This window comes from Hyperolius riggenbachi, chromosome 4 (genome assembly GCF_040937935.1).
Source record: "Hyperolius riggenbachi isolate aHypRig1 chromosome 4, aHypRig1.pri, whole genome shotgun sequence".
Lineage (NCBI taxonomy): Eukaryota > Metazoa > Chordata > Amphibia > Anura > Hyperoliidae > Hyperolius > Hyperolius riggenbachi.
The window spans coordinates 7877461-7904031 of NC_090649.1; the positions used below are offsets into that span (position 1 = coordinate 7877461).

Here is a 26571-nt window from a genome sequence, read left to right on the forward strand (position 1 = left end):
TCATGAATATGATTAAGCCAGACAGGTAAAGACTCATGCATGCGTAAGTGGAGCCTGCGTGAAAAGGAAAGAAGACCAGAGAAAAAGCCATGTTTCTGCCCAGTTTTGAACTGGGGACCTTTCGCGTGTTAGGCGAACGTTATAACCACTACACTACAGAAACCACCTACACTTCTCAGGGTGTACCCACAAGCGGCTCATTTTACCCAAGCAAAGCTTGTTTTAACCACGTGCAGCTCATTTTAACCACACGCAGCTCATTTTAACCACACGCAACAACTAGGATCCACATCTGTCCTGATCAAGCTAACACGCTACTTTGGACTAACTCCAGCTCTTTTGCTTGGAGACAACTGGATCAAGAGGAGTAGGCAGACTAATGTGAGTTTTGTCAAGGTGCAGCTAGCATTGGAGGCCAAAAATCTTCTTTAGAAAGGAGGGGAATAGACCACTTTATGGAACAAAAAGCATCGCTGTTTCTGCCCAGTTTCAAGCTGGGGACCTTTTGCGTGTAAAGCAAACGTGATAACCACTACACTACAGAAACCTCCAGTGGAAACTGATTGCAATTTTGCTACCAAGAAGAAAGCAGTGCTCGCATAGGAACATAGACAACTGGCATATTGGGAACTAATACTCAAAAGAACCTTCCACATGAGAAAGGGAGCAATAAAGTAGCTATGAGAGGTAACAACATCTAAAATGTTGGGCTTAGGTCAATAGAGTATGCTTGAGTAAAAAAAAAGGCATTCGGGAATAGAAAGGTGGGGAGGGGAAAGACAACCATGGCATGCAGCAAAATATCATAAGTCTTAACTACTGGGAAAGCCTGAACTTTGCAGATGATGCGACGGCAACCAAAGTGGCAGTACTTGGAGAAGGGCTGGATAGGAAGAAGACAAGGGAGGTTGGAGTCAAAGGCAAATTCCAGGCAATATAAACTTACAAAGCAGGTGGTAGGACAGTTCTACTTCTAGATAGTGCAGTATCTAGGGAGAAGGAAAAGAGACAAAGCTTGGTGTTTTGCAAGTTGAGTTTTAGATCTCTCTTAGATGGATATGCATGTAGGGATGGCTGAGAGGCAGTCTGAAAGAGGCTATTAGCAGTTGCCTGAGAAAGTGAGTGAAGAAAAGACACTGGCCAGTCACATTGAGGGCCAGTTTGCAAGCGTATGGAGCAAGGGAAGGAGGAGTGCTTTGGATGGCAAAAAGTTAAAGGTAGACACTGTTTCTGCCCGGTTTCGAACCGGGGACCTTTCGCGTGTGAGGCGAACGTGATAACCACTACACTACAGAAACCAGACACTTCTTGCTTGTCCTGGAGCCCCGAAAGAGGAAAAGTAGAGCTTTTCATGAATATGATTAAGCCAGACAGGTAAAGACTCATGCATGCGTAAGTGGAGCCTGCGTGAAAAGGAAAGAAGACCAGAGAAAAAGCCATGTTTCTGCCCAGTTTTGAACTGGGGACCTTTCGCGTGTTAGGCGAACGTTATAACCACTACACTACAGAAACCACCTACACTTCTCAGGGTGTACCCACAAGCGGCTCATTTTACCCAAGCAAAGCTTGTTTTAACCACGTGCAGCTCATTTTAACCACACGCAGCTCATTTTAACCACACGCAACAACTAGGATCCACATCTGTCCTGATCAAGCTAACACGCTACTTTGGACTAACTCCAGCTCTTTTGCTTGGAGACAACTGGATCAAGAGGAGTAGGCAGACTAATGTGAGTTTTGTCAAGGTGCAGCTAGCATTGGAGGCCAAAAATCTTCTTTAGAAAGGAGGGGAATAGACCACTTTATGGAACAAAAAGCATCGCTGTTTCTGCCCAGTTTTGAGCTGGGGACCTTTTGCGTGTAAAGCAAACGTGATAACCACTACACTACAGAAACCTCCGGTGGAAACTGATTGCAATTTTGCTACCAAGAAGAAAGCAGTGCTCGCATAGGAACATAGACAACTGGCATATTGGGAACTAATACTCAAAAGAACCTTCCACATGAGAAAGGGAGCAATAAAGTAGCTATGAGAGGTAACAACATCTAAAATGTTGGGCTTAGGTCAATAGAGTATGCTTGAGTAAAAAAAAAGGCATTCGGGAATAGAAAGGTGGGGAGGGGAAAGACAACCATGGCATGCAGCAAAATATCATAAGTCTTAACTACTGGGAAAGCCTGAACTTTGCAGATGATGCGACGGCAACCAAAGTGGCAGTACTTGGAGAAGGGCTGGATAGGAAGAAGACAAGGGAGGTTGGAGTCAAAGGCAAATTCCAGGCAATATAAACTTACAAAGCAGGTGGTAGGACAGTTCTACTTCTAGATAGTGCAGTATCTAGGGAGAAGGAAAAGAGACAAAGCTTGGTGTTTTGCAAGTTGAGTTTTAGATCTCTCTTAGATGGATATGCATGTAGGGATGGCTGAGAGGCAGTCTGAAAGAGGCTATTAGCAGTTGCCTGAGAAAGTGAGTGAAGAAAAGACACTGGCCAGTCACATTGAGAGCCAGCTTGCAAGCGTATGGAGCAAGGGAAGGAGGAGTGCTTTGGATGGCAAAAAGTTAGAGGTAGACACTGTTTCTGCCCGGTTTCGAACCGGGGACCTTTCGCGTGTGAGGCGAACGTGATAACCACTACACTACAGAAACCAGACACTTCTTGCTTGTCCTGGAGCCCCGAAAGAGGAAAAGTAGAGCTTTTCATGAATATGATTAAGCCAGACAGGTAAAGACTCATGCATGCGTAAGTGGAGCCTGCGTGAAAAGGAAAGAAGACCAGAGAAAAAGCCATGTTTCTGCCCAGTTTCGAACTGGGGACCTTTCGCGTGTTAGGCGAACGTGATAACCACTACACTACAGAAACCACCTACACTTCTCAGGGTGTACCCACAAGCGGCTCATTTTACCCAAGCAAAGCTTGTTTTAACCACGTGCAGCTCATTTTAACCACACGCAGCTCATTTTAACCACACGCAACAACTAGGATCCACATCTGTCCTGATCAAGCTAACACGCTACTTTGGACTAACTCCAGCTCTTTTGCTTGGAGACAACTGGATCAAGAGGAGTAGGCAGACTAATGTGAGTTTTGTCAAGGTGCAGCTAGCATTGGAGGCCAAAAATCTTCTTTAGAAAGGAGGGGAATAGACCACTTTATGGAACAAAAAGCATCGCTGTTTCTGCCCAGTTTCGAGCTGGGGACCTTTTGCGTGTAAAGCAAACGTGATAACCACTACACTACAGAAACCTCCGGTGGAAACTGATTGCAATTTTGCTACCAAGAAGAAAGCAGTGCTCGCATAGGAACATAGACAACTGGCATATTGGGAACTAATACTCAAAAGAACCTTCCACATGAGAAAGGGAGCAATAAAGTAACTATGAGAGGTAACAACATCTAAAATGTTGGGCTTAGGTCAATAGAGTATGCTTGAGTAAAAAAAAAGGCATTCGGGAATAGAAAGGTGGGGAGGGGAAAGACAACCATGGCATGCAGCAAAATATAATGAGTCTTAACTACTGGGAAAGCCTGAACTTTGCAGATGATGCGACGGCAACCAAAGTGGCAGTACTTGGAGAAGGGCTGGATAGGAAGAAGACAAGGGAGGTTGGAGTCAAAGGCAAATTCCAGGCAATATAAACTTAAAAAGCAGGTGGTAGGACAGTTCTACTTCTAGATAGTGCAGTATCTAGGGAGAAGGAAAAGAGACAAAGCTTGGTGTTTTGCAAGTTGAGTTTTAGATCTCTCTTAGATGGATATGCATGTAGGGATGGCTGAGAGGCAGTCTGAAAGAGGCTATTAGCAGTTGCCTGAGAAAGTGAGTGAAGAAAAGACACTGGCCAGTCACATTGAGGGCCAGCTTGCAAGCGTATGGAGCAAGGGAAGGAGGAGTGCTTTGGATGGCAAAAAGTTAAAGGTAGACACTGTTTCTGCCCAGTTTCGAACCGGGGACCTTTCGCGTGTGAGGCGAACGTGATAACCACTACACTACAGAAACCAGACACTTCTTGCTTGTTCTGGAGCCCCGAAAGAGGAAAAGTAGAGCTTTTCATAAATATGATTAAGCCAGACAGGTAAAGACTCATGCATGCGTAAGTGGAGCCTGCGTGAAAAGGAAAGAAGACCAGAGAAAAAGCCATGTTTCTGCCCAGTTTCGAACTGGGGACCTTTCGCGTGTTAGGCGAACGTGATAACCACTACACTACAGAAACCACCTACACTTCTCAGGGTGTACCCACAAGCGGCTCATTTTACCCAAGCAAAGCTTGTTTTAACCACGTGCAGCTCATTTTAACCACACGCAGCTCATTTTAACCACACGCAACAACTAGGATCCACATCTGTCCTGATCAAGCTAACACGCTACTTTGGACTAACTCCAGCTCTTTTGCTTGGAGACAACTGGATCAAGAGGAGTAGGCAGACTAATGTGAGTTTTGTCAAGGTGCAGCTAGCATTGGAGGCCAAAAATCTTCTTTAGAAAGGAGGGGAATAGACCACTTTATGGAACAAAAAGCATCGCTGTTTCTGCCCAGTTTCGAGCTGGGGACCTTTTGCGTGTAAAGCAAACGTGATAACCACTACACTACAGAAACCTCCGGTGGAAACTGATTGCAATTTTGCTACCAAGAAGAAAGCAGTGCTCGCATAGGAACATAGACAACTGGCATATTGGGAACTAATACTCAAAAGAACCTTCCACATGAGAAAGGGAGCAATAAAGTAGCTATGAGAGGTAACAACATCTAAAATGTTGGGCTTAGGTCAATAGAGTATGCTTGAGTAAAAAAAAAGGCATTCGGGAATAGAAAGGTGGGGAGGGGAAAGACAACCATGGCATGCAGCAAAATATCATAAGTCTTAACTACTGGGAAAGCCTGAACTTTGCAGATGATGCGACGGCAACCAAAGTGGCAGTACTTGGAGAAGGGCTGGATAGGAAGAAGACAAGGGAGGTTGGAGTCAAAGGCAAATTCCAGGCAATATAAACTTACAAAGCAGGTGGTAGGACAGTTCTACTTCTAGATAGTGCAGTATCTAGGGAGAAGGAAAAGAGACAAAGCTTGGTGTTTTGCAAGTTGAGTTTTAGATCTCTCTTAGATGGATATGCATGTAGGGATGGTTGAGAGGCAGTCTGAAAGAGGCTATTAGCAGTTGCCTGAGAAAGTGAGTGAAGAAAAGACACTGGCCAGTCACATTGAGGGCCAGCTTGCAAGCGTATGGAGCAAGGGAAGGAGGAGTGCTTTGGATGGCAAAAAGTTAAAGGTAGACACTGTTTCTGCCCGGTTTCGAACCGGGGACCTTTCGCGTGTGAGGCGAACGTGATAACCACTACACTACAGAAACCAGACACTTCTTGCTTGTCCTGGAGCCCTGAAAGAGGAAAAGTAGAGCTTTTCATGAATATGATTAAGCCAGACAGGTAAAGACTCATGCATGCGTAAGTGGAGCCTGCGTGAAAAGGAAAGAAGACCAGAGAAAAAGCTATGTTTCTGCCCAGTTTCAAACTGGGGACCTTTCGCGTGTTAGGCGAACGTGATAACCACTACACTACAAAAACCACCTACACTTCTCAGGGTGTACCCACAAGCGGCTCATTTTACCCAAGCAAAGCTTGTTTTAACCACGTGCAGCTCATTTTAACCACACGCAGCTCATTTTAACCACACGCAACAACTAGGATCCACATCTGTCCTGATCAAGCTAACACGCTACTTTGGACTAACTCCAGCTCTTTTGCTTGGAGACAACTGGATCAAGAGGAGTAGGCAGACTAATGTGAGTTTTGTCAAGGTGCAGCTAGCATTGGAGGCCAAAAATCTTCTTTAGAAAGGAGGGGAATAGACCACTTTATGGAACAAAAAGCATCGCTGTTTCTGCCCAGTTTCGAGCTGGGGACCTTTTGCGTGTAAAGGAAACGTGATAACCACTACACTACAGAAACCTCCGGTGGAAACTGATTGCAATTTTGCTACCAAGAAGAAAGCAGTGCTCGCATAGGAACATAGACAACTGGCATATTGGGAACTAATACTCAAAAGAACCTTCCACATGAGAAAGGGAGCAATAAAGTAGCTATGAGAGGTAACAACATCTAAAATGTTGGGCTTAGGTCAATAGAGTATGCTTGAGTAAAAAAAAAGGCATTCGGGAATAGAAAGGTGGGGAGGGGAAAGACAACCATGGCATGCAGCAAAATATCATAAGTCTTAACTACTGGGAAAGCCTGAACTTTGCAGATGATGCGACGGCAACCAAAGTGGCAGTACTTGGAGAAGGGCTGGATAGGAAGAAGACAAGGGAGGTTGGAGTCAAAGGCAAATTCCAGGCAATATAAACTTACAAAGCAGGTGGTAGGACAGTTCTACTTCTAGATAGTGCAGTATCTAGGGAGAAGGAAAAGAGACAAAGCTTGGTGTTTTGCAAGTTGAGTTTTAGATCTCTCTTAGATGGATATGCATGTAGGGATGGCTGAGAGGCAGTCTGAAAGAGGCTATTAGCAGTTGCCTGAGAAAGTGAGTGAAGAAAAGACACTGGCCAGTCACATTGAGAGCCAGCTTGCAAGCGTATGGAGCAAGGGAAGGAGGAGTGCTTTGGATGGCAAAAAGTTAGAGGTAGACACTGTTTCTGCCCGGTTTCGAACCGGGGACCTTTCGCGTGTGAGGCGAACGTGATAACCACTACACTACAGAAACCAGACACTTCTTGCTTGTCCTGGAGCCCCGAAAGAGGAAAAGTAGAGCTTTTCATGAATATGATTAAGCCAGACAGGTAAATACTCATGCATGCGTAAGTGGAGCCTGCGTGAAAAGGAAAGAAGACCAGAGAAAAAGCCATGTTTCTGCCCAGTTTCGAACTGGGGACCTTTCGCGTGTTAGGCGAACGTGATAACCACTACACTACAGAAACCACCTACACTTCTCAGGGTGTACCCACAAGCGGCTCATTTTACCCAAGCAAAGCTTGTTTTAACCACGTGCAGCTCATTTTAACCACGTGCAGCTCATTTTAACCACACGCAGCTCATTTTAACCACACGCAACAACTAGGATCCACATCTGTCCTGATCAAGCTAACACGCTACTTTGGACTAACTCCAGCTCTTTTGCTTGGAGACAACTGGATCAAGAGGAGTAGGCAGACTAATGTGAGTTTTGTCAAGGTGCAGCTAGCATTGGAGGCCAAAAATCTTCTTTAGAAAGGAGGGGAATAGACCACTTTATGGAACAAAAAGCATCGCTGTTTCTGCCCAGTTTCGAGCTGGGGACCTTTTGCGTGTAAAGCAAACGTGATAACCACTACACTACAGAAACCTCCGGTGGAAACTGATTGCAATTTTGCTACCAAGAAGAAAGCAGTGCTCGCATAGGAACATAGACAACTGGCATATTGGGAACTAATACTCAAAAGAACCTTCCACATGAGAAAGGGAGCAATAAAGTAACTATGAGAGGTAACAACATCTAAAATGTTGGGCTTAGGTCAATAGAGTATGCTTGAGTAAAAAAAAAGGCATTCGGGAATAGAAAGGTGGGGAGGGGAAAGACAACCATGGCATGCAGCAAAATATAATAAGTCTTAACTACTGGGAAAGCCTGAACTTTGCAGATGATGCGACGGCAACCAAAGTGGCAGTACTTGGAGAAGGGCTGGATAGGAAGAAGACAAGGGAGGTTGGAGTCAAAGGCAAATTCCAGGCAATATAAACTTAAAAAGCAGGTGGTAGGACAGTTCTACTTCTAGATAGTGCAGTATCTAGGGAGAAGGAAAAGAGACAAAGCTTGGTGTTTTGCAAGTTGAGTTTTAGATCTCTCTTAGATGGATATGCATGTAGGGATGGCTGAGAGGCAGTCTGAAAGAGGCTATTAGCAGTTGCCTGAGAAAGTGAGTGAAGAAAAGACACTGGCCAGTCACATTGAGGGCCAGCTTGCAAGCGTATGGAGCAAGGGAAGGAGGAGTGCTTTGGATGGCAAAAAGTTAAAGGTAGACACTGTTTCTGACCAGTTTCGAACCGGGGACCTTTCGCGTGTGAGGCGAACGTGATAACCACTACACTACAGAAACCAGACACTTCTTGCTTGTTCTGGAGCCCCGAAAGAGGAAAAGTAGAGCTTTTCATGAATATGATTAAGCCAGACAGGTAAAGACTCATGCATGCGTAAGTGGAGCCTGCGTGAAAAGGAAAGAAGACCAGAGAAAAAGCCATGTTTCTGCCCAGTTTCGAACTGGGGACCTTTCGCGTGTTAGGCGAACGTGATAACCACTACACTACAGAAACCACCTACACTTCTCAGGGTGTACCCACAAGCGGCTCATTTTACCCAAGCAAAGCTTGTTTTAACCACGTGCAGCTCATTTTAACCACACGCAGCTCATTTTAACCACACGCAACAACTAGGATCCACATCTGTCCTGATCAAGCTAACACGCTACTTTGGACTAACTCCAGCTCTTTTGCTTGGAGACAACTGGATCAAGAGGAGTAGGCAGACTAATGTGAGTTTTGTCAAGGTGCAGCTAGCATTGGAGGCCAAAAATCTTCTTTAGAAAGGAGGGGAATAGACCACTTTATGGAACAAAAAGCATCGCTGTTTCTGCCCAGTTTCGAGCTGGGGACCTTTTGCGTGTAAAGCAAACGTGATAACCACTACACTACAGAAACCTCCGGTGGAAACTGATTGCAATTTTGCTACCAAGAAGAAAGCAGTGCTCGCATAGGAACATAGACAACTGGCATATTGGGAACTAATACTCAAAAGAACCTTCCACATGAGAAAGGGAGCAATAAAGTAGCTATGAGAGGTAACAACATCTAAAATGTTGGGCTTAGGTCAATAGAGTATGCTTGAGTAAAAAAAAAAGGCATTCGGGAATAGAAAGGTGGGGAGGGGAAAGACAACCATGGCATGCAGCAAAATATCATAAGTCTTAACTACTGGGAAAGCCTGAACTTTGCAGATGATGCGACGGCAACCAAAGTGGCAGTACTTGGAGAAGGGCTGGATAGGAAGAAGACAAGGGAGGTTGGAGTCAAAGGCAAATTCCAGGCAATATAAACTTACAAAGCAGGTGGTAGGACAGTTCTACTTCTAGATAGTGCAGTATCTAGGGAGAAGGAAAAGAGACAAAGCTTGGTGTTTTGCAAGTTGAGTTTTAGATCTCTCTTAGATGGATATGCATGTAGGGATGGTTGAGAGGCAGTCTGAAAGAGGCTATTAGCAGTTGCCTGAGAAAGTGAGTGAAGAAAAGACACTGGCCAGTCACATTGAGGGCCAGCTTGCAAGCGTATGGAGCAAGGGAAGGAGGAGTGCTTTGGATGGCAAAAAGTTAAAGGTAGACACTGTTTCTGCCCGGTTTCGAACCGGGGACCTTTCGCGTGTGAAGCGAACGTGATAACCACTACACTACAGAAACCAGACACTTCTTGCTTGTCCTGGAGCCCCGAAAGAGGAAAAGTAGAGCTTTTCATGAATATGATTAAGCCAGACAGGTAAAGACTCATGCATGCGTAAGTGGAGCCTGCGTGAAAAGGAAAGAAGACCAGAGAAAAAGCCATGTTTCTGCCCAGTTTCAAACTGGGGACCTTTCGCGTGTTAGGCGAACGTGATAACCACTACACTACAAAAACCACCTACACTTCTCAGGGTGTACCCACAAGCGGCTCATTTTACCCAAGCAAAGCTTGTTTTAACCACGTGCAGCTCATTTTAACCACACGCAGCTCATTTTAACCACACGCAACAACTAGGATCCACATCTGTCCTGATCAAGCTAACACGCTACTTTGGACTAACTCCAGCTCTTTTGCTTGGAGACAACTGGATCAAGAGGAGTAGGCAGACTAATGTGAGTTTTGTCAAGGTGCAGCTAGCATTGGAGGCCAAAAATCTTCTTTAGAAAGGAGGGGAATAGACCACTTTATGGAACAAAAAGCATCGCTGTTTCTGCCCAGTTTCGAGCTGGGGACCTTTTGCGTGTAAAGGAAACGTGATAACCACTACACTACAGAAACCTCCGGTGGAAACTGATTGCAATTTTGCTACCAAGAAGAAAGCAGTGCTCGCATAGGAACATAGACAACTGGCATATTGGGAACTAATACTCAAAAGAACCTTCCACATGAGAAAGGGAGCAATAAAGTAGCTATGAGAGGTAACAACATCTAAAATGTTGGGCTTAGGTCAATAGAGTATGCTTGAGTAAAAAAAAAGGCATTCGGGAATAGAAAGGTGGGGAGGGGAAAGACAACCATGGCATGCAGCAAAATATCATAAGTCTTAACTACTGGGAAAGCCTGAACTTTGCAGATGATGCGACGGCAACCAAAGTGGCAGTACTTGGAGAAGGGCTGGATAGGAAGAAGACAAGGGAGGTTGGAGTCAAAGGCAAATTCCAGGCAATATAAACTTACAAAGCAGGTGGTAGGACAGTTCTACTTCTAGATAGTGCAGTATCTAGGGAGAAGGAAAAGAGACAAAGCTTGATGTTTTGCAAGTTGAGTTTTAGATCTCTCTTAGATGGATATGCATGTAGGGATGGCTGAGAGGCAGTCTGAAAGAGGCTATTAGCAGTTGCCTGAGAAAGTGAGTGAAGAAAAGACACTGGCCAGTCACATTGAGGGCCAGCTTGCAAGCGTATGGAGCAAGGGAAGGAGGAGTGCTTTGGATGGCAAAAAGTTAAAGGTAGACACTGTTTCTGCCCAGTTTCGAACCGGGGACCTTTCGCGTGTGAGGCGAACGTGATAACCACTACACTACAGAAACCAGACACTTCTTGCTTGTTCTGGAGCCCCGAAAGAGGAAAAGTAGAGCTTTTCATGAATATGATTAAGCCAGACAGGTAAAGACTCATGCATGCGTAAGTGGAGCCTGCGTGAAAAGGAAAGAAGACCAGAGAAAAAGCCATGTTTCTGCCCAGTTTCGAACTGGAGACCTTTCGCGTGTTAGGCGAACGTGATAACCACTACACTACAGAAACCACCTACACTTCTCAGGGTGTACCCACAAGCGGCTCATTTTACCCAAGCAAAGCTTGTTTTAACCACGTGCAGCTCATTTTAACCACACGCAGCTCATTTTAACCACACGCAACAACTAGGATCCACATCTGTCCTGATCAAGCTAACACGCTACTTTGGACTAACTCCAGCTCTTTTGCTTGGAGACAACTGGATCAAGAGGAGTAGGCAGACTAATGTGAGTTTTGTCAAGGTGCAGCTAGCATTGGAGGCCAAAAATCTTCTTTAGAAAGGAGGGGAATAGACCACTTTATGGAACAAAAAGCATCGCTGTTTCTGCCCAGTTTCGAGCTGGGGACCTTTTGCATGTAAAGCAAACGTGATAACCACTACACTACAGAAACCTCCGGTGGAAACTGATTGCAATTTTGCTACCAAGAAGAAAGCAGTGCTCGCATAGGAACATAGACAACTGGCATATTGGGAACTAATACTCAAAAGAACCTTCCACATGAGAAAGGGAGCAATAAAGTAGCTATGAGAGGTAACAACATCTAAAATGTTGGGCTTAGGTCAATAGAGTATGCTTGAGTAAAAAAAAAGGCATTCGGGAATAGAAAGGTGGGGAGGGGAAAGACAACCATGGCATGCAGCAAAATATCATAAGTCTTAACTACTGGGAAAGCCTGAACTTTGCAGATGATGCGACGGCAACCAAAGTGGCAGTACTTGGAGAAGGGCTGGATAGGAAGAAGACAAGGGAGGTTGGAGTCAAAGGCAAATTCCAGGCAATATAAACTTACAAAGCAGGTGGTAGGACAGTTCTACTTCTAGATAGTGCAGTATCTAGGGAGAAGGAAAAGAGACAAAGCTTGGTGTTTTGCAAGTTGAGTTTTAGATCTCTCTTAGATGGATATGCATGTAGGGATGGTTGAGAGGCAGTCTGAAAGAGGCTATTAGCAGTTGCCTGAGAAAGTGAGTGAAGAAAAGACACTGGCCAGTCACATTGAGGGCCAGCTTGCAAGCGTATGGAGCAAGGGAAGGAGGAGTGCTTTGGATGGCAAAAAGTTAAAGGTAGACACTGTTTCTGCCCGGTTTCGAACTGGGGACCTTTCGCGTGTGAGGCAAACATGATAACCACTACACTACAGAAACCAGACACTTCTTGCTTGTCCTGGAGCCCCAAAAGAGGAAAAGTAGAGCTTTTCATGAATATGATTAAGCCAGACAGGTAAAGACTCATGCATGCGTAAGTGGAGCCTGCGTGAAAAGGAAAGAAGACCAGAGAAAAAGCTATGTTTCTGCCCAGTTTCAAACTGGGGACCTTTCGCGTGTTAGGCGAACGTGATAACCACTACACTACAAAAACCACCTACACTTCTCAGGGTGTACCCACAAGCGGCTCATTTTACCCAAGCAAAGCTTGTTTTAACCACGTGCAGCTCATTTTAACCACACGCAGCTCATTTTAACCACACGCAACAACTAGGATCCACATCTGTCCTGATCAAGCTAACACGCTACTTTGGACTAACTCCAGCTCTTTTGCTTGGAGACAACTGGATCAAGAGGAGTAGGCAGACTAATGTGAGTTTTGTCAAGGTGCAGCTAGCATTGGAGGCCAAAAATCTTCTTTAGAAAGGAGGGGAATAGACCACTTTATGGAACAAAAAGCATCGCTGTTTCTGCCCAGTTTCGAGCTGGGGACCTTTTGCGTGTAAAGGAAACGTGATAACCACTACACTACAGAAACCTCCGGTGGAAACTGATTGCAATTTTGCTACCAAGAAGAAAGCAGTGCTCGCATAGGAACATAGACAACTGGCATATTGGGAACTAATACTCAAAAGAACCTTCCACATGAGAAAGGGAGCAATAAAGTAGCTATGAGAGGTAACAACATCTAAAATGTTGGGCTTAGGTCAATAGAGTATGCTTGAGTAAAAAAAAAGGCATTCGGGAATAGAAAGGTGGGGAGGGGAAAGACAACCATGGCATGCAGCAAAATATCATAAGTCTTAACTACTGGGAAAGCCTGAACTTTGCAGATGATGCGACGGCAACCAAAGTGGCAGTACTTGGAGAAGGGCTGGATAGGAAGAAGACAAGGGAGGTTGGAGTCAAAGGCAAATTCCAGGCAATATAAACTTACAAAGCAGGTGGTAGGACAGTTCTACTTCTAGATAGTGCAGTATCTAGGGAGAAGGAAAAGAGACAAAGCTTGGTGTTTTGCAAGTTGAGTTTTAGATCTCTCTTAGATGGATATGCATGTAGGGATGGCTGAGAGGCAGTCTGAAAGAGGCTATTAGCAGTTGCCTGAGAAAGTGAGTGAAGAAAAGACACTGGCCAGTCACATTGAGAGCCAGCTTGCAAGCGTATGGAGCAAGGGAAGGAGGAGTGCTTTGGATGGCAAAAAGTTAGAGGTAGACACTGTTTCTGCCCGGTTTCGAACCGGGGACCTTTCGCGTGTGAGGCGAACGTGATAACCACTACACTACAGAAACCAGACACTTCTTGCTTGTCCTGGAGCCCCGAAAGAGGAAAAGTAGAGCTTTTCATGAATATGATTAAGCCAGACAGGTAAATACTCATGCATGCGTAAGTGGAGCCTGCGTGAAAAGGAAAGAAGACCAGAGAAAAAGCCATGTTTCTGCCCAGTTTCGAACTGGGGACCTTTCGCGTGTTAGGCGAACGTGATAACCACTACACTACAGAAACCACCTACACTTCTCAGGGTGTACCCACAAGCGGCTCATTTTACCCAAGCAAAGCTTGTTTTAACCACGTGCAGCTCATTTTAACCACGTGCAGCTCATTTTAACCACACGCAGCTCATTTTAACCACACGCAACAACTAGGATCCACATCTGTCCTGATCAAGCTAACACGCTACTTTGGACTAACTCCAGCTCTTTTGCTTGGAGACAACTGGATCAAGAGGAGTAGGCAGACTAATGTGAGTTTTGTCAAGGTGCAGCTAGCATTGGAGGCCAAAAATCTTCTTTAGAAAGGAGGGGAATAGACCACTTTATGGAACAAAAAGCATCGCTGTTTCTGCCCAGTTTCGAGCTGGGGACCTTTTGCGTGTAAAGCAAACGTGATAACCACTACACTACAGAAACCTCCGGTGGAAACTGATTGCAATTTTGCTACCAAGAAGAAAGCAGTGCTCGCATAGGAACATAGACAACTGGCATATTGGGAACTAATACTCAAAAGAACCTTCCACATGAGAAAGGGAGCAATAAAGTAACTATGAGAGGTAACAACATCTAAAATGTTGGGCTTAGGTCAATAGAGTATGCTTGAGTAAAAAAAAAGGCATTCGGGAATAGAAAGGTGGGGAGGGGAAAGACAACCATGGCATGCAGCAAAATATAATAAGTCTTAACTACTGGGAAAGCCTGAACTTTGCAGATGATGCGACGGCAACCAAAGTGGCAGTACTTGGAGAAGGGCTGGATAGGAAGAAGACAAGGGAGGTTGGAGTCAAAGGCAAATTCCAGGCAATATAAACTTAAAAAGCAGGTGGTAGGACAGTTCTACTTCTAGATAGTGCAGTATCTAGGGAGAAGGAAAAGAGACAAAGCTTGGTGTTTTGCAAGTTGAGTTTTAGATCTCTCTTAGATGGATATGCATGTAGGGATGGCTGAGAGGCAGTCTGAAAGAGGCTATTAGCAGTTGCCTGAGAAAGTGAGTGAAGAAAAGACACTGGCCAGTCACATTGAGGGCCAGCTTGCAAGCGTATGGAGCAAGGGAAGGAGGAGTGCTTTGGATGGCAAAAAGTTAAAGGTAGACACTGTTTCTGCCCAGTTTCGAACCGGGGACCTTTCGCGTGTGAGGCGAACGTGATAACCACTACACTACAGAAACCAGACACTTCTTGCTTGTTCTGGAGCCCCGAAAGAGGAAAAGTAGAGCTTTTCATGAATATGATTAAGCCAGACAGGTAAAGACTCATGCATGCGTAAGTGGAGCCTGCGTGAAAAGGAAAGAAGACCAGAGAAAAAGCCATGTTTCTGCCCAGTTTCGAACTGGGGACCTTTCGCGTGTTAGGCGAACGTGATAACCACTACACTACAGAAACCACCTACACTTCTCAGGGTGTACCCACAAGCGGCTCATTTTACCCAAGCAAAGCTTGTTTTAACCACGTGCAGCTCATTTTAACCACACGCAGCTCATTTTAACCACACGCAACAACTAGGATCCACATCTGTCCTGATCAAGCTAACACGCTACTTTGGACTAACTCCAGCTCTTTTGCTTGGAGACAACTGGATCAAGAGGAGTAGGCAGACTAATGTGAGTTTTGTCAAGGTGCAGCTAGCATTGGAGGCCAAAAATCTTCTTTAGAAAGGAGGGGAATAGACCACTTTATGGAACAAAAAGCATCGCTGTTTCTGCCCAGTTTCGAGCTGGGGACCTTTTGCGTGTAAAGCAAACGTGATAACCACTACACTACAGAAACCTCCGGTGGAAACTGATTGCAATTTTGCTACCAAGAAGAAAGCAGTGCTCGCATAGGAACATAGACAACTGGCATATTGGGAACTAATACTCAAAAGAACCTTCCACATGAGAAAGGGAGCAATAAAGTAGCTATGAGAGGTAACAACATCTAAAATGTTGGGCTTAGGTCAATAGAGTATGCTTGAGTAAAAAAAAAGGCATTCGGGAATAGAAAGGTGGGGAGGGGAAAGACAACCATGGCATGCAGCAAAATATCATAAGTCTTAACTACTGGGAAAGCCTGAACTTTGCAGATGATGCGACGGCAACCAAAGTGGCAGTACTTGGAGAAGGGCTGGATAGGAAGAAGACAAGGGAGGTTGGAGTCAAAGGCAAATTCCAGGCAATATAAACTTACAAAGCAGGTGGTAGGACAGTTGTACTTCTAGATAGTGCAGTATCTAGGGAGAAGGAAAAGAGACAAAGCTTGGTGTTTTGCAAGTTGAGTTTTAGATCTCTCTTAGATGGATATGCATGTAGGGATGGTTGAGAGGCAGTCTGAAAGAGGCTATTAGCAGTTGCCTGAGAAAGTGAGTGAAGAAAAGACACTGGCCAGTCACATTGAGGGCCAGCTTGCAAGCGTATGGAGCAAGGGAAGGAGGAGTGCTTTGGATGGCAAAAAGTTAAAGGTAGACACTGTTTCTGCCCGGTTTCGAACCGGGGACCTTTCGCGTGTGAGGCGAACGTGATAACCACTACACTACAGAAACCAGACACTTCTTGCTTGTCCTGGAGCCCCGAAAGAGGAAAAGTAGAGCTTTTCATGAATATGATTAAGCCAGACAGGTAAAGACTCATGCATGCGTAAGTGGAGCCTGCGTGAAAAGGAAAGAAGACCAGAGAAAAAGCTATGTTTCTGCCCAGTTTCAAACTGGGGACCTTTCGCGTGTTAGGCGAACGTGATAACCACTACACTACAAAAACCACCTACACTTCTCAGGGTGTACCCACAAGCGGCTCATTTTACCCAAGCAAAGCTTGTTTTAACCACGTGCAGCTCATTTTAACCACACGCAGCTCATTTTAACCACACGCAACAACTAGGATCCACATCTGTCCTGATCAAGCTAACACGCTACTTTGGACTAACTCCAGCTCTTTTGCTTGGAGACAACTGGATCAAGAGGAGTAGGCAGACTAATGTGAGTTTTGTCAAGGTGCAGCTAGCATTGGAGGCCAAAAATCTTCTTTAGAAAGGAGGGGAATAGACCACTTTATGGAACAAAAAGCATCGCTGTTTCTGCCCAGTTTCGAGCTGGGGACCTTTTGCGTGTAAAGCAAACGTGATAACCACTACACTACAGAAACCTCCGGTGGAAACTGATTGCAATTTTGCTACCAAGAAGAAAGCAGTGCTCGCATAGGAACATAGACAACTGGCATATTGGGAAGTAATACTCAAAAGAACCTTCCACATGAGAAAGGGAGCAATAAAGTAGCTATGAGAGGTAACAACATCTAAAATGTTGGGCTTAGGTCAATAGAGTATGCTTGAGTAAAAAAAAAGGCATTCGGGAATAGAAAGGTGGGGAGGGGAAAGACAACCATGGCATGCAGCAAAATATCATAAGTCTTAACTACTGGGAAAGCCTGAACTTTGCAGATGATGCGACGGCAACCAAAGTGGCAGTACTTGGAGAAGGGCTGGATAGGAAGAAGACAAGGGAGGTTGGAGTCAAAGGCAAATTCCAGGCAATATAAACTTACAAAGCAGGTGGTAGGACAGTTCTACTTCTAGATAGTGCAGTATCTAGGGAGAAGGAAAAGAGACAAAGCTTGGTGTTTTGCAAGTTGAGTTTTAGATCTCTCTTAGATGGATATGCATGTAGGGATGGTTGAGAGGCAGTCTGAAAGAGGCTATTAGCAGTTGCCTGAGAAAGTGAGTGAAGAAAAGACACTGGCCAGTCACATTGAGGGCCAGCTTGCAAGCGTATGGAGCAAGGGAAGGAGGAGTGCTTTGGATGGCAAAAAGTTAAAGGTAGACACTGTTTCTGCCCGGTTTCGAACTGGGGACCTTTCGCGTGTGAGGCAAACATGATAACCACTACACTACAGAAACCAGACACTTCTTGCTTGTCCTGGAGCCCCAAAAGAGGAAAAGTAGAGCTTTTCATGAATATGATTAAGCCAGACAGGTAAAGACTCATGCATGCGTAAGTGGAGCCTGCGTGAAAAGGAAAGAAGACCAGAGAAAAAGCTATGTTTCTGCCCAGTTTCAAACTGGGGACCTTTCGCGTGTTAGGCGAACGTGATAACCACTACACTACAAAAACCACCTACACTTCTCAGGGTGTACCCACAAGCGGCTCATTTTACCCAAGCAAAGCTTGTTTTAACCACGTGCAGCTCATTTTAACCACACGCAGCTCATTTTAACCACACGCAACAACTAGGATCCACATCTGTCCTGATCAAGCTAACACGCTACTTTGGACTAACTCCAGCTCTTTTGCTTGGAGACAACTGGATCAAGAGGAGTAGGCAGACTAATGTGAGTTTTGTCAAGGTGCAGCTAGCATTGGAGGCCAAAAATCTTCTTTAGAAAGGAGGGGAATAGACCACTTTATGGAACAAAAAGCATCGCTGTTTCTGCCCAGTTTCGAGCTGGGGACCTTTTGCGTGTAAAGGAAACGTGATAACCACTACACTACAGAAACCTCCGGTGGAAACTGATTGCAATTTTGCTACCAAGAAGAAAGCAGTGCTCGCATAGGAACATAGACAACTGGCATATTGGGAACTAATACTCAAAAGAACCTTCCACATGAGAAAGGGAGCAATAAAGTAGCTATGAGAGGTAACAACATCTAAAATGTTGGGCTTAGGTCAATAGAGTATGCTTGAGTAAAAAAAAAGGCATTCGGGAATAGAAAGGTGGGGAGGGGAAAGACAACCATGGCATGCAGCAAAATATCATAAGTCTTAACTACTGGGAAAGCCTGAACTTTGCAGATGATGCGACGGCAACCAAAGTGGCAGTACTTGGAGAAGGGCTGGATAGGAAGAAGACAAGGGAGGTTGGAGTCAAAGGCAAATTCCAGGCAATATAAACTTACAAAGCAGGTGGTAGGACAGTTCTACTTCTAGATAGTGCAGTATCTAGGGAGAAGGAAAAGAGACAAAGCTTGATGTTTTGCAAGTTGAGTTTTAGATCTCTCTTAGATGGATATGCATGTAGGGATGGCTGAGAGGCAGTCTGAAAGAGGCTATTAGCAGTTGCCTGAGAAAGTGAGTGAAGAAAAGACACTGGCCAGTCACATTGAGGGCCAGCTTGCAAGCGTATGGAGCAAGGGAAGGAGGAGTGCTTTGGATGGCAAAAAGTTAAAGGTAGACACTGTTTCTGCCCAGTTTCGAACCGGGGACCTTTCGCGTGTGAGGCGAACGTGATAACCACTACACTACAGAAACCAGACACTTCTTGCTTGTTCTGGAGCCCCGAAAGAGGAAAAGTAGAGCTTTTCATGAATATGATTAAGCCAGACAGGTAAAGACTCATGCATGCGTAAGTGGAGCCTGCGTGAAAAGGAAAGAAGACCAGAGAAAAAGCCATGTTTCTGCCCAGTTTCGAACTGGAGACCTTTCGCGTGTTAGGCGAACGTGATAACCACTACACTACAGAAACCACCTACACTTCTCAGGGTGTACCCACAAGCGGCTCATTTTACCCAAGCAAAGCTTGTTTTAACCACGTGCAGCTCATTTTAACCACACGCAGCTCATTTTAACCACACGCAACAACTAGGATCCACATCTGTCCTGATCAAGCTAACACGCTACTTTGGACTAACTCCAGCTCTTTTGCTTGGAGACAACTGGATCAAGAGGAGTAGGCAGACTAATGTGAGTTTTGTCAAGGTGCAGCTAGCATTGGAGGCCAAAAATCTTCTTTAGAAAGGAGGGGAATAGACCACTTTATGGAACAAAAAGCATCGCTGTTTCTGCCCAGTTTCGAGCTGGGGACCTTTTGCGTGTAAAGCAAACGTGATAACCACTACACTACAGAAACCTCCGGTGGAAACTGATTGCAATTTTGCTACCAAGAAGAAAGCAGTGCTCGCATAGGAACATAGACAACTGGCATATTGGGAACTAATACTCAAAAGAACCTTCCACATGAGAAAGGGAGCAATAAAGTAGCTATGAGAGGTAACAACATCTAAAATGTTGGGCTTAGGTCAATAGAGTATGCTTGAGTAAAAAAAAAGGCATTCGGGAATAGAAAGGTGGGGAGGGGAAAGACAACCATGGCATGCAGCAAAATATCATAAGTCTTAACTACTGGGAAAGCCTGAACTTTGCAGATGATGCGACGGCAACCAAAGTGGCAGTACTTGGAGAAGGGCTGGATAGGAAGAAGACAAGGGAGGTTGGAGTCAAAGGCAAATTCCAGGCAATCTAAACTTACAAAGCAGGTGGTAGGACAGTTCTACTTCTAGATAGTGCAGTATCTAGGGAGAAGGAAAAGAGACAAAGCTTGGTGTTTTGCAAGTTGAGTTTTAGATCTCTCTTAGATGGATATGCATGTAGGGATGGTTGAGAGGCAGTCTGAAAGAGGCTATTAGCAGTTGCCTGAGAAAGTGAGTGAAGAAAAGACACTGGCCAGTCACATTGAGGGCCAGCTTGCAAGCGTATGGAGCAAGGGAAGGAGGAGTGCTTTGGATGGCAAAAAGTTAAAGGTAGACACTGTTTCTGCCCGGTTTCGAACTGGGGACCTTTCGCGTGTGAGGCAAACATGATAACCACTACACTACAGAAACCAGACACTTCTTGCTTGTCCTGGAGCCCCAAAAGAGGAAAAGTAGAGCTTTTCATGAATATGATTAAGCCAGACAGGTAAAGACTCATGCATGCGTAAGTGGAGCCTGCGTGAAAAGGAAAGAAGACCAGAGAAAAAGCTATGTTTCTGCCCAGTTTCAAACTGGGGACCTTTCGCGTGTTAGGCGAACGTGATAACCACTACACTACAAAAACCACCTACACTTCTCAGGGTGTACCCACAAGCGGCTCATTTTACCCAAGCAAAGCTTGTTTTAACCACGTGCAGCTCATTTTAACCACACGCAGCTCATTTTAACCACACGCAACAACTAGGATCCACATCTGTCCTGATCAAGCTAACACGCTACTTTGGACTAACTCCAGCTCTTTTGCTTGGAGACAACTGGATCAAGAGGAGTAGGCAGACTAATGTGAGTTTTGTCAAGGTGCAGCTAGCATTGGAGGCCAAAAATCTTCTTTAGAAAGGAGGGGAATAGACCACTTTATGGAACAAAAAGCATCGCTGTTTCTGCCCAGTTTCGAGCTGGGGACCTTTTGCGTGTAAAGGAAACGTGATAACCACTACACTACAGAAACCTCCGGTGGAAACTGATTGCAATTTTGCTACCAAGAAGAAAGCAGTGCTCGCATAGGAACATAGACAACTGGCATATTGGGAACTAATACTCAAAAGAACCTTCCACATGAGAAAGGGAGCAATAAAGTAGCTATGAGAGGTAACAACATCTAAAATGTTGGGCTTAGGTCAATAGAGTATGCTTGAGTAAAAAAAAAGGCATTCGGGAATAGAAAGGTGGGGAGGGGAAAGACAACCATGGCATGCAGCAAAATATCATAAGTCTTAACTACTGGGAAAGCCTGAACTTTGCAGATGATGCGACGGCAACCAAAGTGGCAGTACTTGGAGAAGGGCTGGATAGGAAGAAGACAAGGGAGGTTGGAGTCAAAGGCAAATTCCAGGCAATATAAACTTACAAAGCAGGTGGTAGGACAGTTCTACTTCTAGATAGTGCAGTATCTAGGGAGAAGGAAAAGAGACAAAGCTTGATGTTTTGCAAGTTGAGTTTTAGATCTCTCTTAGATGGATATGCATGTAGGGATGGCTGAGAGGCAGTCTGAAAGAGGCTATTAGCAGTTGCCTGAGAAAGTGAGTGAAGAAAAGACACTGGCCAGTCACATTGAGGGCCAGCTTGCAAGCGTATGGAGCAAGGGAAGGAGGAGTGCTTTGGATGGCAAAAAGTTAAAGGTAGACACTGTTTCTGCCCGGTTTCGAACCGGGGACCTTTCGCGTGTGAGGCGAACGTGATAACCACTACACTACAGAAACCAGACACTTCTTGCTTGTCCTGGAGCCCCGAAAGAGGAAAAGTAGAGCTTTTCATGAATATGATTAAGCCAGACAGGTAAAGACTCATGCATGCGTAAGTGGAGCCTGCGTGAAAAGGAAAGAAGACCAGAGAAAAAGCTATGTTTCTGCCCAGTTTCAAACTGGGGACCTTTCGCGTGTTAGGCGAACGTGATAACCACTACACTACAAAAACCACCTACACTTCTCAGGGTGTACCCACAAGCGGCTCATTTTACCCAAGCAAAGCTTGTTTTAACCACGTGCAGCTCATTTTAACCACACGCAGCTCATTTTAACCACACGCAACAACTAGGATCCACATCTGTCCTGATCAAGCTAACACGCTACTTTGGACTAACTCCAGCTCTTTTGCTTGGAGACAACTGGATCAAGAGGAGTAGGCAGACTAATGTGAGTTTTGTCAAGGTGCAGCTAGCATTGGAGGCCAAAAATCTTCTTTAGAAAGGAGGGGAATAGACCACTTTATGGAACAAAAAGCATCGCTGTTTCTGCCCAGTTTCGAGCTGGGGACCTTTTGCGTGTAAAGGAAACGTGATAACCACTACACTACAGAAACCTCCGGTGGAAACTGATTGCAATTTTGCTACCAAGAAGAAAGCAGTGCTCGCATAGGAACATAGACAACTGGCATATTGGGAACTAATACTCAAAAGAACCTTCCACATGAGAAAGGGAGCAATAAAGTAGCTATGAGAGGTAACAACATCTAAAATGTTGGGCTTAGGTCAATAGAGTATGCTTGAGTAAAAAAAAAGGCATTCGGGAATAGAAAGGTGGGGAGGGGAAAGACAACCATGGCATGCAGCAAAATATCATAAGTCTTAACTACTGGGAAAGCCTGAACTTTGCAGATGATGCCTCGGCAACCAAAGTGGCAGTACTTGGAGAAGGGCTGGATAGGAAGAAGACAAGGGAGGTTGGAGTCAAAGGCAAATTCCAGACAATATAAACTTACAAAGCAGGTGGTAGGACAGTTCTACTTCTAGATAGTGCAGTATCTAGGGAGAAGGAAAAGAGACAAAGCTTGATGTTTTGCAAGTTGAGTTTTAGATCTCTCTTAGATGGATATGCATGTAGGGATGGCTGAGAGGCAGTCTGAAAGAGGCTATTAGCAGTTGCCTGAGAAAGTGAGTGAAGAAAAGACACTGGCCAGTCACATTGAGGGCCAGCTTGCAAGCGTATGGAGCAAGGGAAGGAGGAGTGCTTTGGATGGCAAAAAGTTAAAGGTAGACACTGTTTCTGCCCAGTTTCGAACCGGGGACCTTTCGCGTGTGAGGTGAACGTGATAACCACTACACTACAGAAACCAGACACTTCTTGCTTGTTCTGGAGCCCCGAAAGAGGAAAAGTAGAGCTTTTCATGAATATGATTAAGCCAGACAGGTAAAGACTCATGCATGCGTAAGTGGAGCCTGCGTGAAAAGGAAAGAAGACCAGAGAAAAAGCCATGTTTCTGCCCAGTTTCGAACTGGAGACCTTTCGCGTGTTAGGCAAACGTGATAACCACTACACTACAGAAACCACCTACACTTCTCAGGGTGTACCCACAAGCGGCTCATTTTACCCAAGCAAAGCTTGTTTTAACCACGTGCAGCTCATTTTAACCACACGCAGCTCATTTTAACCACACGCAACAACTAGGATCCACATCTGTCCTGATCAAGCTAACACGCTACTTTGGACTAACTCCAGCTCTTTTGCTTGGAGACAACTGGATCAAGAGGAGTAGGCAGACTAATGTGAGTTTTGTCAAGGTGCAGCTAGCATTGGAGGCCAAAAATCTTCTTTAGAAAGGAGGGGAATAGACCACTTTATGGAACAAAAAGCATCGCTGTTTCTGCCCAGTTTCGAGCTGGGGACCTTTTGCGTGTAAAGCAAACGTGATAACCACTACACTACAGAAACCTCCGGTGGAAACTGATTGCAATTTTGCTACCAAGAAGAAAGCAGTGCTCGCATAGGAACATAGACAACTGGCATATTGGGAACTAATACTCAAAAGAACCTTCCACATGAGAAAGGGAGCAATAAAGTAGCTATGAGAGGTAACAACATCTAAAATGTTGGGCTTAGGTCAATAGAGTATGCTTGAGTAAAAAAAAAGGCATTCGGGAATAGAAAGGTGGGGAGGGGAAAGACAACCATGGCATGCAGCAAAATATCATAAGTCTTAACTACTGGGAAAGCCTGAACTTTGCAGATGATGCGACGGCAACCAAAGTGGCAGTACTTGGAGAAGGGCTGGATAGGAAGAAGACAAGGGAGGTTGGAGTCAAAGGCAAATTCCAGGCAATATAAACTTACAAAGCAGGTGGTAGGACAGTTCTACTTCTAGATAGTGCAGTATCTAGGGAGAAGGAAAAGAGACAAAGCTTGGTGTTTTGCAAGTTGAGTTTTAGATCTCTCTTAGATGGATATGCATGTAGGGATGGTTGAGAGGCAGTCTGAAAGAGGCTATTAGCAGTTGCCTGAGAAAGTGAGTGAAGAAAAGACACTGGCCAGTCACATTGAGGGCCAGCTTGCAAGCGTATGGAGCAAGGGAAGGAGGAGTGCTTTGGATGGCAAAAAGTTAAAGGTAGACACTGTTTCTGCCCGGTTTCGAACCGGGGACCTTTCGCGTGTGAGGCGAACATGATAACCACTACACTACAGAAACCAGACACTTCTTGCTTGTCCTGGAGCCCCAAAAGAGGAAAAGTAGAGCTTTTCATGAATATGATTAAGCCAGACAGGTAAAGACTCATGCATGCGTAAGTGGAGCCTGCGTGAAAAGGAAAGAAGACCAGAGAAAAAGCTATGTTTCTGCCCAGTTTCAAACTGGGGACCTTTCGCGTGTTAGGCGAACGTGATAACCACTACACTACAAAAACCACCTACACTTCTCAGGGTGTACCCACAAGCGGCTCATTTTACCCAAGCAAAGCTTGTTTTAACCACGTGCAGCTCATTTTAACCACACGCAGCTCATTTTAACCACACGCAACAACTAGGATCCACATCTGTCCTGATCAAGCTAACACGCTACTTTGGACTAACTCCAGCTCTTTTGCTTGGAGACAACTGGATCAAGAGGAGTAGGCAGACTAATGTGAGTTTTGTCAAGGTGCAGCTAGCATTGGAGGCCAAAAATCTTCTTTAGAAAGGAGGGGAATAGACCACTTTATGGAACAAAAAGCATCGCTGTTTCTGCCCAGTTTCGAGCTGGGGACCTTTTGCGTGTAAAGGAAACGTGATAACCACTACACTACAGAAACCTCCAGTGGAAACTGATTGCAATTTTGCTACCAAGAAGAAAGCAGTGCTCGCATAGGAACATAGACAACTGGCATATTGGGAACTAATACTCAAAAGAACCTTCCACATGAGAAAGGGAGCAATAAAGTAGCTATGAGAGGTAACAACATCTAAAATGTTGGGCTTAGGTCAATAGAGTATGCTTGAGTAAAAAAAAAGGCATTCGGGAATAGAAAGGTGGGGAGGGGAAAGACAACCATGGCATGCAGCAAAATATCATAAGTCTTAACTACTGGGAAAGCCTGAACTTTGCAGATGATGCGACGGCAACCAAAGTGGCAGTACTTGGAGAAGGGCTGGATAGGAAGAAGACAAGGGAGGTTGGAGTCAAAGGCAAATTCCAGGCAATATAAACTTACAAAGCAGGTGGTAGGACAGTTCTACTTCTAGATAGTGCAGTATCTAGGGAGAAGGAAAAGAGACAAAGCTTGATGTTTTGCAAGTTGAGTTTTAGATCTCTCTTAGATGGATATGCATGTAGGGATGGCTGAGAGGCAGTCTGAAAGAGGCTATTAGCAGTTGCCTGAGAAAGTGAGTGAAGAAAAGACACTGGCCAGTCACATTGAGGGCCAGCTTGCAAGCGTATGGAGCAAGGGAAGGAGGAGTGCTTTGGATGGCAAAAAGTTAAAGGTAGACACTGTTTCTGCCCAGTTTCGAACCGGGGACCTTTCGCGTGTGAGGCGAACGTGATAACCACTACACTACAGAAACCAGACACTTCTTGCTTGTTCTGGAGCCCCGAAAGAGGAAAAGTAGAGCTTTTCATGAATATGATTAAGCCAGACAGGTAAAGACTCATGCATGCGTAAGTGGAGCCTGCGTGAAAAGGAAAGAAGACCAGAGAAAAAGCTATGTTTCTGCCCAGTTTCAAACTGGGGACCTTTCGCGTGTTAGGCGAACGTGATAACCACTACACTACAAAAACCACCTACACTTCTCAGGGTGTACCCACAAGCGGCTCATTTTACCCAAGCAAAGCTTGTTTTAACCACGTGCAGCTCATTTTAACCACACGCAGCTCATTTTAACCACACGCAACAACTAGGATCCACATCTGTCCTGATCAAGCTAACACGCTACTTTGGACTAACTCCAGCTCTTTTGCTTGGAGACAACTGGATCAAGAGGAGTAGGCAGACTAATGTGAGTTTTGTCAAGGTGCAGCTAGCATTGGAGGCCAAAAATCTTCTTTAGAAAGGAGGGGAATAGACCACTTTATGGAACAAAAAGCATCGCTGTTTCTGCCCAGTTTCGAGCTGGGGACCTTTTGCGTGTAAAGGAAACGTGATAACCACTACACTACAGAAACCTCCGGTGGAAACTGATTGCAATTTTGCTACCAAGAAGAAAGCAGTGCTCGCATAGGAACATAGACAACTGGCATATTGGGAACTAATACTCAAAAGAACCTTCCACATGAGAAAGGGAGCAATAAAGTAGCTATGAGAGGTAACAACATCTAAAATGTTGGGCTTAGGTCAATAGAGTATGCTTGAGTAAAAAAAAAGGCATTCGGGAATAGAAAGGTGGGGAGGGGAAAGACAACCATGGCATGCAGCAAAATATCATAAGTCTTAACTACTGGGAAAGCCTGAACTTTGCAGATGATGCGACGGCAACCAAAGTGGCAGTACTTGGAGAAGGGCTGGATAGGAAGAAGA

The 26571-nt window shown here is 45.0% G+C and overlaps 59 non-coding genes across 59 annotated transcripts; all 59 read right to left on the reverse strand.

Annotated features, from left to right (window-relative positions):
• Positions 1-90: 90 nt before the first annotated feature.
• On the reverse strand, positions 91-163 carry TRNAV-AAC (transfer RNA valine (anticodon AAC)). The gene has a single exon. It is a non-coding gene; the product is annotated as a tRNA-Val (tRNA).
• Positions 164-474: 311 nt separating this feature from the next.
• TRNAV-UAC (transfer RNA valine (anticodon UAC)) lies at positions 475-547 on the reverse strand. Its single transcript has one exon. It is a non-coding gene; the product is annotated as a tRNA-Val (tRNA).
• A 678-nt stretch (positions 548-1225) lies between these two features.
• TRNAV-CAC (transfer RNA valine (anticodon CAC)) lies at positions 1226-1298 on the reverse strand. Its single transcript has one exon. It is a non-coding gene; the product is annotated as a tRNA-Val (tRNA).
• A 141-nt stretch (positions 1299-1439) lies between these two features.
• TRNAV-AAC (transfer RNA valine (anticodon AAC)) lies at positions 1440-1512 on the reverse strand. The gene has a single exon. It is a non-coding gene; the product is annotated as a tRNA-Val (tRNA).
• A 311-nt stretch (positions 1513-1823) lies between these two features.
• TRNAV-UAC (transfer RNA valine (anticodon UAC)) lies at positions 1824-1896 on the reverse strand. The gene has a single exon. It is a non-coding gene; the product is annotated as a tRNA-Val (tRNA).
• A 678-nt stretch (positions 1897-2574) lies between these two features.
• On the reverse strand, positions 2575-2647 carry TRNAV-CAC (transfer RNA valine (anticodon CAC)). The gene has a single exon. It is a non-coding gene; the product is annotated as a tRNA-Val (tRNA).
• Positions 2648-2788: 141 nt separating this feature from the next.
• TRNAV-AAC (transfer RNA valine (anticodon AAC)) lies at positions 2789-2861 on the reverse strand. Its single transcript has one exon. It is a non-coding gene; the product is annotated as a tRNA-Val (tRNA).
• A 311-nt stretch (positions 2862-3172) lies between these two features.
• Positions 3173-3245, reverse strand: TRNAV-UAC (transfer RNA valine (anticodon UAC)). Its single transcript has one exon. It is a non-coding gene; the product is annotated as a tRNA-Val (tRNA).
• Positions 3246-3923: 678 nt separating this feature from the next.
• Positions 3924-3996, reverse strand: TRNAV-CAC (transfer RNA valine (anticodon CAC)). Its single transcript has one exon. It is a non-coding gene; the product is annotated as a tRNA-Val (tRNA).
• Positions 3997-4137: 141 nt separating this feature from the next.
• Positions 4138-4210, reverse strand: TRNAV-AAC (transfer RNA valine (anticodon AAC)). The gene has a single exon. It is a non-coding gene; the product is annotated as a tRNA-Val (tRNA).
• A 311-nt stretch (positions 4211-4521) lies between these two features.
• TRNAV-UAC (transfer RNA valine (anticodon UAC)) lies at positions 4522-4594 on the reverse strand. Its single transcript has one exon. It is a non-coding gene; the product is annotated as a tRNA-Val (tRNA).
• Positions 4595-5272: 678 nt separating this feature from the next.
• On the reverse strand, positions 5273-5345 carry TRNAV-CAC (transfer RNA valine (anticodon CAC)). The gene has a single exon. It is a non-coding gene; the product is annotated as a tRNA-Val (tRNA).
• Positions 5346-5486: 141 nt separating this feature from the next.
• Positions 5487-5559, reverse strand: TRNAV-AAC (transfer RNA valine (anticodon AAC)). Its single transcript has one exon. It is a non-coding gene; the product is annotated as a tRNA-Val (tRNA).
• Positions 5560-5870: 311 nt separating this feature from the next.
• TRNAV-UAC (transfer RNA valine (anticodon UAC)) lies at positions 5871-5943 on the reverse strand. Its single transcript has one exon. It is a non-coding gene; the product is annotated as a tRNA-Val (tRNA).
• A 678-nt stretch (positions 5944-6621) lies between these two features.
• TRNAV-CAC (transfer RNA valine (anticodon CAC)) lies at positions 6622-6694 on the reverse strand. Its single transcript has one exon. It is a non-coding gene; the product is annotated as a tRNA-Val (tRNA).
• A 141-nt stretch (positions 6695-6835) lies between these two features.
• On the reverse strand, positions 6836-6908 carry TRNAV-AAC (transfer RNA valine (anticodon AAC)). Its single transcript has one exon. It is a non-coding gene; the product is annotated as a tRNA-Val (tRNA).
• A 331-nt stretch (positions 6909-7239) lies between these two features.
• On the reverse strand, positions 7240-7312 carry TRNAV-UAC (transfer RNA valine (anticodon UAC)). The gene has a single exon. It is a non-coding gene; the product is annotated as a tRNA-Val (tRNA).
• A 678-nt stretch (positions 7313-7990) lies between these two features.
• On the reverse strand, positions 7991-8063 carry TRNAV-CAC (transfer RNA valine (anticodon CAC)). The gene has a single exon. It is a non-coding gene; the product is annotated as a tRNA-Val (tRNA).
• A 141-nt stretch (positions 8064-8204) lies between these two features.
• TRNAV-AAC (transfer RNA valine (anticodon AAC)) lies at positions 8205-8277 on the reverse strand. Its single transcript has one exon. It is a non-coding gene; the product is annotated as a tRNA-Val (tRNA).
• A 311-nt stretch (positions 8278-8588) lies between these two features.
• Positions 8589-8661, reverse strand: TRNAV-UAC (transfer RNA valine (anticodon UAC)). Its single transcript has one exon. It is a non-coding gene; the product is annotated as a tRNA-Val (tRNA).
• A 679-nt stretch (positions 8662-9340) lies between these two features.
• Positions 9341-9413, reverse strand: TRNAV-CAC (transfer RNA valine (anticodon CAC)). The gene has a single exon. It is a non-coding gene; the product is annotated as a tRNA-Val (tRNA).
• A 141-nt stretch (positions 9414-9554) lies between these two features.
• On the reverse strand, positions 9555-9627 carry TRNAV-AAC (transfer RNA valine (anticodon AAC)). Its single transcript has one exon. It is a non-coding gene; the product is annotated as a tRNA-Val (tRNA).
• A 311-nt stretch (positions 9628-9938) lies between these two features.
• TRNAV-UAC (transfer RNA valine (anticodon UAC)) lies at positions 9939-10011 on the reverse strand. Its single transcript has one exon. It is a non-coding gene; the product is annotated as a tRNA-Val (tRNA).
• A 678-nt stretch (positions 10012-10689) lies between these two features.
• On the reverse strand, positions 10690-10762 carry TRNAV-CAC (transfer RNA valine (anticodon CAC)). The gene has a single exon. It is a non-coding gene; the product is annotated as a tRNA-Val (tRNA).
• A 141-nt stretch (positions 10763-10903) lies between these two features.
• On the reverse strand, positions 10904-10976 carry TRNAV-AAC (transfer RNA valine (anticodon AAC)). Its single transcript has one exon. It is a non-coding gene; the product is annotated as a tRNA-Val (tRNA).
• A 311-nt stretch (positions 10977-11287) lies between these two features.
• Positions 11288-11360, reverse strand: TRNAV-UAC (transfer RNA valine (anticodon UAC)). Its single transcript has one exon. It is a non-coding gene; the product is annotated as a tRNA-Val (tRNA).
• A 678-nt stretch (positions 11361-12038) lies between these two features.
• On the reverse strand, positions 12039-12111 carry TRNAV-CAC (transfer RNA valine (anticodon CAC)). Its single transcript has one exon. It is a non-coding gene; the product is annotated as a tRNA-Val (tRNA).
• Positions 12112-12252: 141 nt separating this feature from the next.
• On the reverse strand, positions 12253-12325 carry TRNAV-AAC (transfer RNA valine (anticodon AAC)). The gene has a single exon. It is a non-coding gene; the product is annotated as a tRNA-Val (tRNA).
• A 311-nt stretch (positions 12326-12636) lies between these two features.
• On the reverse strand, positions 12637-12709 carry TRNAV-UAC (transfer RNA valine (anticodon UAC)). The gene has a single exon. It is a non-coding gene; the product is annotated as a tRNA-Val (tRNA).
• Positions 12710-13387: 678 nt separating this feature from the next.
• Positions 13388-13460, reverse strand: TRNAV-CAC (transfer RNA valine (anticodon CAC)). The gene has a single exon. It is a non-coding gene; the product is annotated as a tRNA-Val (tRNA).
• A 141-nt stretch (positions 13461-13601) lies between these two features.
• On the reverse strand, positions 13602-13674 carry TRNAV-AAC (transfer RNA valine (anticodon AAC)). The gene has a single exon. It is a non-coding gene; the product is annotated as a tRNA-Val (tRNA).
• A 331-nt stretch (positions 13675-14005) lies between these two features.
• On the reverse strand, positions 14006-14078 carry TRNAV-UAC (transfer RNA valine (anticodon UAC)). The gene has a single exon. It is a non-coding gene; the product is annotated as a tRNA-Val (tRNA).
• Positions 14079-14756: 678 nt separating this feature from the next.
• TRNAV-CAC (transfer RNA valine (anticodon CAC)) lies at positions 14757-14829 on the reverse strand. Its single transcript has one exon. It is a non-coding gene; the product is annotated as a tRNA-Val (tRNA).
• Positions 14830-14970: 141 nt separating this feature from the next.
• TRNAV-AAC (transfer RNA valine (anticodon AAC)) lies at positions 14971-15043 on the reverse strand. The gene has a single exon. It is a non-coding gene; the product is annotated as a tRNA-Val (tRNA).
• Positions 15044-15354: 311 nt separating this feature from the next.
• On the reverse strand, positions 15355-15427 carry TRNAV-UAC (transfer RNA valine (anticodon UAC)). The gene has a single exon. It is a non-coding gene; the product is annotated as a tRNA-Val (tRNA).
• A 678-nt stretch (positions 15428-16105) lies between these two features.
• Positions 16106-16178, reverse strand: TRNAV-CAC (transfer RNA valine (anticodon CAC)). Its single transcript has one exon. It is a non-coding gene; the product is annotated as a tRNA-Val (tRNA).
• A 141-nt stretch (positions 16179-16319) lies between these two features.
• On the reverse strand, positions 16320-16392 carry TRNAV-AAC (transfer RNA valine (anticodon AAC)). The gene has a single exon. It is a non-coding gene; the product is annotated as a tRNA-Val (tRNA).
• Positions 16393-16703: 311 nt separating this feature from the next.
• On the reverse strand, positions 16704-16776 carry TRNAV-UAC (transfer RNA valine (anticodon UAC)). The gene has a single exon. It is a non-coding gene; the product is annotated as a tRNA-Val (tRNA).
• A 678-nt stretch (positions 16777-17454) lies between these two features.
• On the reverse strand, positions 17455-17527 carry TRNAV-CAC (transfer RNA valine (anticodon CAC)). Its single transcript has one exon. It is a non-coding gene; the product is annotated as a tRNA-Val (tRNA).
• Positions 17528-17668: 141 nt separating this feature from the next.
• On the reverse strand, positions 17669-17741 carry TRNAV-AAC (transfer RNA valine (anticodon AAC)). Its single transcript has one exon. It is a non-coding gene; the product is annotated as a tRNA-Val (tRNA).
• Positions 17742-18052: 311 nt separating this feature from the next.
• TRNAV-UAC (transfer RNA valine (anticodon UAC)) lies at positions 18053-18125 on the reverse strand. Its single transcript has one exon. It is a non-coding gene; the product is annotated as a tRNA-Val (tRNA).
• A 678-nt stretch (positions 18126-18803) lies between these two features.
• TRNAV-CAC (transfer RNA valine (anticodon CAC)) lies at positions 18804-18876 on the reverse strand. Its single transcript has one exon. It is a non-coding gene; the product is annotated as a tRNA-Val (tRNA).
• A 141-nt stretch (positions 18877-19017) lies between these two features.
• Positions 19018-19090, reverse strand: TRNAV-AAC (transfer RNA valine (anticodon AAC)). Its single transcript has one exon. It is a non-coding gene; the product is annotated as a tRNA-Val (tRNA).
• A 311-nt stretch (positions 19091-19401) lies between these two features.
• On the reverse strand, positions 19402-19474 carry TRNAV-UAC (transfer RNA valine (anticodon UAC)). Its single transcript has one exon. It is a non-coding gene; the product is annotated as a tRNA-Val (tRNA).
• A 678-nt stretch (positions 19475-20152) lies between these two features.
• TRNAV-CAC (transfer RNA valine (anticodon CAC)) lies at positions 20153-20225 on the reverse strand. Its single transcript has one exon. It is a non-coding gene; the product is annotated as a tRNA-Val (tRNA).
• Positions 20226-20366: 141 nt separating this feature from the next.
• Positions 20367-20439, reverse strand: TRNAV-AAC (transfer RNA valine (anticodon AAC)). Its single transcript has one exon. It is a non-coding gene; the product is annotated as a tRNA-Val (tRNA).
• Positions 20440-20750: 311 nt separating this feature from the next.
• On the reverse strand, positions 20751-20823 carry TRNAV-UAC (transfer RNA valine (anticodon UAC)). Its single transcript has one exon. It is a non-coding gene; the product is annotated as a tRNA-Val (tRNA).
• Positions 20824-21501: 678 nt separating this feature from the next.
• Positions 21502-21574, reverse strand: TRNAV-CAC (transfer RNA valine (anticodon CAC)). The gene has a single exon. It is a non-coding gene; the product is annotated as a tRNA-Val (tRNA).
• Positions 21575-21715: 141 nt separating this feature from the next.
• TRNAV-AAC (transfer RNA valine (anticodon AAC)) lies at positions 21716-21788 on the reverse strand. The gene has a single exon. It is a non-coding gene; the product is annotated as a tRNA-Val (tRNA).
• Positions 21789-22099: 311 nt separating this feature from the next.
• Positions 22100-22172, reverse strand: TRNAV-UAC (transfer RNA valine (anticodon UAC)). The gene has a single exon. It is a non-coding gene; the product is annotated as a tRNA-Val (tRNA).
• A 678-nt stretch (positions 22173-22850) lies between these two features.
• On the reverse strand, positions 22851-22923 carry TRNAV-CAC (transfer RNA valine (anticodon CAC)). The gene has a single exon. It is a non-coding gene; the product is annotated as a tRNA-Val (tRNA).
• Positions 22924-23064: 141 nt separating this feature from the next.
• On the reverse strand, positions 23065-23137 carry TRNAV-AAC (transfer RNA valine (anticodon AAC)). The gene has a single exon. It is a non-coding gene; the product is annotated as a tRNA-Val (tRNA).
• A 311-nt stretch (positions 23138-23448) lies between these two features.
• On the reverse strand, positions 23449-23521 carry TRNAV-UAC (transfer RNA valine (anticodon UAC)). The gene has a single exon. It is a non-coding gene; the product is annotated as a tRNA-Val (tRNA).
• A 678-nt stretch (positions 23522-24199) lies between these two features.
• TRNAV-CAC (transfer RNA valine (anticodon CAC)) lies at positions 24200-24272 on the reverse strand. Its single transcript has one exon. It is a non-coding gene; the product is annotated as a tRNA-Val (tRNA).
• Positions 24273-24413: 141 nt separating this feature from the next.
• TRNAV-AAC (transfer RNA valine (anticodon AAC)) lies at positions 24414-24486 on the reverse strand. The gene has a single exon. It is a non-coding gene; the product is annotated as a tRNA-Val (tRNA).
• A 311-nt stretch (positions 24487-24797) lies between these two features.
• Positions 24798-24870, reverse strand: TRNAV-UAC (transfer RNA valine (anticodon UAC)). Its single transcript has one exon. It is a non-coding gene; the product is annotated as a tRNA-Val (tRNA).
• A 678-nt stretch (positions 24871-25548) lies between these two features.
• TRNAV-CAC (transfer RNA valine (anticodon CAC)) lies at positions 25549-25621 on the reverse strand. The gene has a single exon. It is a non-coding gene; the product is annotated as a tRNA-Val (tRNA).
• Positions 25622-25762: 141 nt separating this feature from the next.
• On the reverse strand, positions 25763-25835 carry TRNAV-AAC (transfer RNA valine (anticodon AAC)). Its single transcript has one exon. It is a non-coding gene; the product is annotated as a tRNA-Val (tRNA).
• Positions 25836-26146: 311 nt separating this feature from the next.
• Positions 26147-26219, reverse strand: TRNAV-UAC (transfer RNA valine (anticodon UAC)). Its single transcript has one exon. It is a non-coding gene; the product is annotated as a tRNA-Val (tRNA).
• Between the last annotated feature and the right edge of the window lie 352 nt (positions 26220-26571).